This window comes from Battus philenor, unplaced genomic scaffold (assembly GCF_028537555.1).
Source record: "Battus philenor isolate CCGP_79_NKW_IND1 unplaced genomic scaffold, ilBatPhil1.0.hap1 SCAF_22, whole genome shotgun sequence".
In the NCBI taxonomy this organism is placed as follows: Eukaryota; Metazoa; Arthropoda; class Insecta; order Lepidoptera; family Papilionidae; genus Battus; species Battus philenor.
In genome coordinates this window covers 11,505,847-11,512,811 of record NW_027181685.1, presented here as the reverse complement: position 1 = coordinate 11,512,811, position 6,965 = coordinate 11,505,847, and positions in this window count along the sequence as shown.

The window sequence follows — 6,965 nt, the reverse complement described above, 5'->3', positions numbered from 1 at the left end:
ACAGGGATCAAAGACTATGGTTTATAAACTTATATTATGTTTGTTTATATATCTATATCATATATTTATATTATGGTTTAAATTGTATTGTGTGTACCTAATAATTTCGAACGAAATTGTCTTTTAAAAGATACAAGAGAGCACGAGAATATATCAATATCACTAACATATGAATTGTGGAGGTCACACATTCTGTATAAGGGTGCACGTTTACCAATATTTGTCCTAGCCGTTGATAAAAAAGAGAGATCTAGATCGCGTTCTTGCTGCAAGAATTCGAAAGTTTACCTCAGACAACAGTTCTGAACAGTTAACATTGCCACTACAAATATTTTTAAGTGTAGTGGCGTCCATTAGAGAACGTCGATCCTTCAATGATAACATTCGGTATCTGTTTAAAAACTTTTTATAAGAATCCCGGGGGCAATGCATTTGGTAGTTCAGAATACAAATATTATAGATATTGATACTAATACTTTAGTTATTTTCACAGTATTATATCCTTTGTATTGATGCTCTGAGGTAAAGGTTTTCAAATATATTTGTTTTACAAATAAGAGAGCGGGTCATTGCATGCGGGCAGCGCAAGAATTGTCATCGTGATGATATTTAAACAGTCATATGGATTACAGTAGCATTCTATCGGCCGATATGAATGAATGAATGAAAATTTATTTTCGCCTTTTTATGTTCATACACGCCCACTGTAGGGCATAGGCCTTCCCCAAATGTCGCCACCATAGGTCCAGCGCTGGAGTTCCATTGAAATCATTTATACCAAATCGAGTACGTCATGCTTTATTATCATTACAAACATGTAAACACTGTACATACATATAAATGATCAAAAATGGATAGTAAAGTGTATGAAAGGATTAGATAAAAAAGTTTAGTTTCAAATAAATATAAAAAAACTGGTTTTAAAAAAGAAAACGTACACTAAACGAATGCATTAGAATGTAATCGTGTATAATGTACATTCACCATTACGAAAACACGGTAAAGAACCGACAAAAATGTAGAACATTTAGTAAAAATGAGCACAACCTGAAAGCTCCATTAAACAAATAAAGCGGTTTTTTTTTTGTTTTTTTTTTTTAAATTTCTCCGTGCGTTGCAAAAACCACGCGGCTTACAAACACTCACTTGCATGCTTCTCGTTTATACACGTATGATGCTAGTTGAACAAACTATTAAAAGTTTTTATACAGGATGATTCGGTAGCAAAAAAAGTATTTTCAATTAATTTGTATGAAATTATCATTTTAAAATGAGTTCTTTTTTTTCTATCGCAATGCCATTAGATAACGTCTGTTGTTACGTTTTTTTTTTGGATAGGGTGTACCAATCAATAATTGACAGTAAATGAGCTATACATTTACCCTTTTAAAGATTTTACAACTTAATCTAAACATCCTGTATACATAGTAGATGACTCGACAGATTTCGTACTACCAAAAATGGACTTATCTATCTACTCCAGTAGAAAAGAATATTTAATTCTACTGAATAAATACATTTAAAAAACTTTGTGGTGGTTGTGGAAAAATATGTACATAGTCTGCCATATTGGAACGGCGTCCATCTTGAATTTTAAATTTTGACATAATCATCGTGTTTTACTAGTGTAGCCATTTTGATATTTGATACCCATATTGAGGGGGTTAAGGAAAAATATGTAATCCTCCATTTTGTATCGGCGGCTATCTTAGATTTATAATGTTATTGATTTTATTATATTGTATTGTCATCTAAATTAAATGTGTGTACCAAATTTCAGATCAATCTGACAACGGAAAGGTGTTTAAATTTCAATTTCTAATTTTGACCCAAATAAATAAACAAATAAATTCCGTACGGGTCGAACTAAATAAAACCGTTTAATTACACTATTGTCCAAGTGGCATTTAAAAGTTCTGTAAGGGGGCAGGAACCTAACAGTGCTTGGTTTAAAGCCTCTTTTTTAAGTAAGTAAAGCTCGATGGCTTTCTGGGAAGCATTGTGTCTTATTAATTGTTTTAGCATCATAATAATAAACCACGATGACTAAAACAAAATAGGTTTCAATTATGTAAACTTTACTTTAATAAAAAAGTGATTATATTTTCAATGTAATAGTTCTTGACGGGACGTATTTTAGTACAATGGGATTTAATATCCTGGATTAAAGATCTTGGAACGGTAGGCTTAGCGTAGGAGGTTCTCACGCGTCCTTTTAAAGGTCGTCGAAGAACAATTAATAATAACTGCTTCAAATTGGTCTTATTTGAAATCTATGGTGAAGGTCATGTCCAGCTGAGAAGCGTTTTACGGTTGAAATGATGACGATAATGATATGATTTTAAAAATATATATAAAACATAAATTGTAAATACATGTTGCGTAATAACAAGCAAAGTAATGAGGAATGTAGACGACGAAAGAAAGGCGACGTATGAAAGAAGAAAGGAAGATATGGTGAAGAATTTGAGGAAATGGATAAAGAGCCTGTGAACAAGGTAAGGAGAAAGAGCAGTAAAAAGAGAAATTAAGCAGAACGAACGAGAATATAAACAAAAATATGATACGAATTTGGACTCAATTTACAATAGTAATAATAACGCATTATCGTTTAATTAAAAGTGTATTTTAACATCCAGTAGGATGGTAGACTAATTATAATAATTTTAAAAATATCAAACACGTAACTTTCTTTAAGTTAATTCTGTTAGCTTGAAGTTAGTGCATTATTAATTAAGCTAATGTAAGAGACATACCGAGTTTATAACGCGGACAGTTCATTACGTGAGCTTGTGTGTCGCATTCCTAAACTCGTCACGTGTCGCGTACGTATGGGACGCATAAATATATTGGCCGGGGCAATTTACATGTCTTTAATCTTGCAAGCGAGCTCTTAGTGAGGTACTAAGATAAGATGATACAGGGTGATTGGTCATAGGTGTCCTTAAAAGGTATGTAAATATAGCTTATTATAGAAAAAAAGCTTTTACATCTATTTTCAATCATCTTGTGTAATGGAAATTTTACTTGAAATTCTATAGGTCAATAACCCCTAGAATTACAAAGTGTGCAGGGAAATATAATGAACTATAATTAATTTACATCATCATCACAACCCACAGACGCCTGCGAAGTAAAAACCTCCTCCAAAAGGTCGACACAATAACTTGTCTTGTGCTGGTCATATTTAAAGATCGCAACCAAATTTAAACAAAATATCAAATTTATTTATTTAACACAGAAATGATTGATTGTTCCGTAGATAAATTCCTTAGAACAACAGAGGAAAGAAACATATATGGACTATTTATTTCAAAGAATATTAAATTATTATTTTGTCCTTTTAGCCCACACTCATTGCAAGGTATAGGCCTCTACCTAAGATATTTATGGGGGGGATATACCATAACTGTCACGCTTGGCAGTTATTGGACGCTGCTACCCATCCTCTCTCTCTTCCTCTCTCTCTCTCTCTCTTTCTCTCTCTCTCTCTATATATATATATATTTATATAAATGTGTGTGTGTACCCTAATCGTCATGCTTGGCAGGCGAATTGGTGATCGCAATGTGTTATGAAGATACGCAAAGGACGCTGCTGTTCATCCTCTGGAAACTTGTTGGAAGCAGTGACAATCCTATATAATTAATGCACGAAGTGTGATCTCTGGAATCGAACACACGACTTACGATCCCAAGTTTCAGTCTTCTATGGCTACCACTACTCTTATGTTTCTTGTGTCTATAAATATTAAATTTTATTTATAGACGTGTTCTATTTAAATGAATACATATTTACATTTTCATATCTGTCCGTCTTATACTACTGTGATTGGTGCAGTCGTTGATCGTAAACTTTATTAAACTTAAAAAAATATTCTCGTGATTAAAAACAAAGTCAGAAGTATCAAACATTTTCCATGATTGAAAAACTTACGGAAATGTATATTAAAGTCGACAGTTGGTATCTTTGATTTCAATCCAAAGGTTTGTACTAAAAAAAATCGGACCCATACCGTGTGTATAACGATACTAAAACGTACAAATCCCTGTATATTCAACCGTCTAACTCAACAAGTGTTCTCTTTATTCGGCAGTATAAATTAGTAATTTGAACATTCTAGAAGTAATTTATACCGCTGGCCGTACTTGTGGGAATTAATATAAGGCTCCGTGCTGCGACAATAGACGTAAATACGTAATGAAACCCGAAGTTAATTATCACAGTACGTAATATATTCTCGCTATATCTTTTATGGACCTAATGTTTGTGACCTCTGAAGTCTGTGTACATTTCTTTCAGGGGTTGCCAAACTTTTTATTATGAATGCATTATAAAGAATACGGTGTGCAAATTCTTTTATTTTCCATATACTAGAATAACTAAGAATAATGCTTAATGATGCAGCTCGAAAAATTACTTGTCTGAAATGGCAGTAGGTGGGGTACATTGTAACCGACGGTCAGTAGTGCCGAAACCGGCGAAGCGAGGTGAGGAGTCTTTCATTGGATCGACGATATATTCAAGGTCTTGAGAAGTGGCTGGGCATCAAATGGAATTTTGGAGTAAGTAAGAAAAGGACCAATATTTAGCCACTTCCGCACATGCAGTGGTAGTCGTGCAATAAAGTGCACCGCCCGCCAGCCCGCTGATAAATGCGTATGCGGCAAACAATGCGAATCACACAACTGCCACCGTCAAACCACTTAACACGTGTTACACCACTCCACGGGGCATCTTCAGGAGCCACGTTACACCGATTAGTGCCAAACAAAGAGTGGTGGTACACACACTGAAGTGGCTAAATATTGGTCCTTTTCTTACTTAGGATGGACTTCCGCAATGTAACGCCTGATTCCATTAAATACTTTGGAGTAACTCTATGTCTTGAAGGACATATTTAAAAAATACACTGACCAGTGTTGGCTGAAGACATCGGACACGGCGCAGGGTACAATGTCCACAAATATGGTTGATGGATGTCCTTGTCAAGTTAGTTTAAATACACTTGATGTATGCTTCCGCAATGTACCACTCTTGGCCCAGTGTCCCGCATTCGGGGGACTCCAGTTCAGATTCGAGTGCCGGTCTGGCGTAAAAATCAGGGAGGAAACAATAGCCTCTCTGATAAAAGAAAAATCGACGAAAGATGACTTCCTGTCATACTGTAGAGAAATAATTAAAAAAGCAATTCACAAAAACCAAAGCTAAATAAGATTAATAAAAATGTAAATAAAAAATAAGTAATAATGATAATAACTCTTATTAAATTGTAAATAAATAAAATTATAAAGCTAATATGCAATAAATGTAAAATAAAAAAAGGAATGTAAATAAACAGAAATAAAATGATAAAATGCTAATGTGTAACGAGAGAGGAATAGAAGGTCACAGAGCGAAAGAGAATGGAAAAAGAAATGTGGAATGAACACCGAATAAAAGATCATAAGATGCATAAATGAAGAGTAAGAAAATTAAAAAGACTGTGAAAAATTAAATAAATGTAAACAAAAGTCCCTGTCCCACACCAGATAGGGGGTACGAGAGGCTCCCAATAGCGGGGGCCATAAAAAAATGTACCACTTTTTTAATAGATTTGGTTTATTTAATACATTATCATATATTTTATACTTCTGTTTAAAATTACAAGTAATGATTTATTTATGATACTTTATGAAATACTGTCCAAGATTTAAACTGTTTTACAGTGTTTTTCTTATAAAACAACAAAATATATTTAATTGATACATTTTTGTTAAAACAATGAATTTAAATTAATGTTGAAAGTAACATTTACGTTATCACCATATAAGTATTATTCCATCATCATTATCATCACTACGATGTCTTCATGTCTACCGGATGTACAAGATTTTTACCTCTAGGAGGACAGGATTGTTTGAGGTTAGTACCCACTAAAGTAGAAAGATATGACGGTCGCCCTCCGAGCTTTGTGGGAGACCGAGGTGTCTTCTGGTTAAGGAACACCCTAAGACGCAGGTGTGGGATGCTTTCAGAAAACCAGGAGGAGGAGCAACCTAGCAAGACATAGACAACCAGTATTTACAAATTTAGTTGAAGTAACACATTTATAGGTATGTAACAGGTGATGCAAAAGTGATGTCATAATGTGAAAGTGCCTTTGTTTTTACACTTTTTATATTTTTATTAATTAAAATTAATTTGTTATTGACAGCGCAGTGATATTTGGCACCATCTATAAAAATTAAGATAAGTTCAAGTAGTGACATTACTTTTGCGCCACCTACTTTATATAAATGAATGTAAACATTTCACGTGAATAAATGAAATGTGTGACAAGAAGTTAACCAAGTCTGTACAGAAAATGCTTAGATAAGGACGTGAAGGACATAAATGAGTTTTGTTTTATAATGAAATACATATTCATTGTTATTTTAAATCACTTTTTAATAATTATTTTAACATTAAGTTATTTGTCATACAAAATACTTTCTAGCATTGTGTGTCTGATTATAATTTATAGAAAGCTTAACACCGAAGGGTTGCTACAGGATTTTAATGAAAAACACACACAAACACACATATATATATATATATATATTTATATGTGTATGTGCGTGTCTGCGAGATAGTATATTTTACGCGTCCTTTTTTGTATTATATATATATGTATGTATATCTATTTGCATATATAAAGATATATATTCGTAAGTATGTTTACTTTGTAATTAAAATTAAATATTAATATATTTTAATCGAGTAATGCGTAGTCCATACTCTACGCTTTGCACTTCATATCGATTACGTTTTGAAATAACTCTGACTTGAATATCGGAGTTTAAGTATATTCCAAGATTATATATTCCAATTTGCTCTTTGTACACCTGAGAAATATAACCCGGGTCTCTTTACGATCAGAGTGGACAGGTACTTACTGAGTCTGCGTGCTTCAATTTCAATCTTCGACTATATCATCGCTTTCC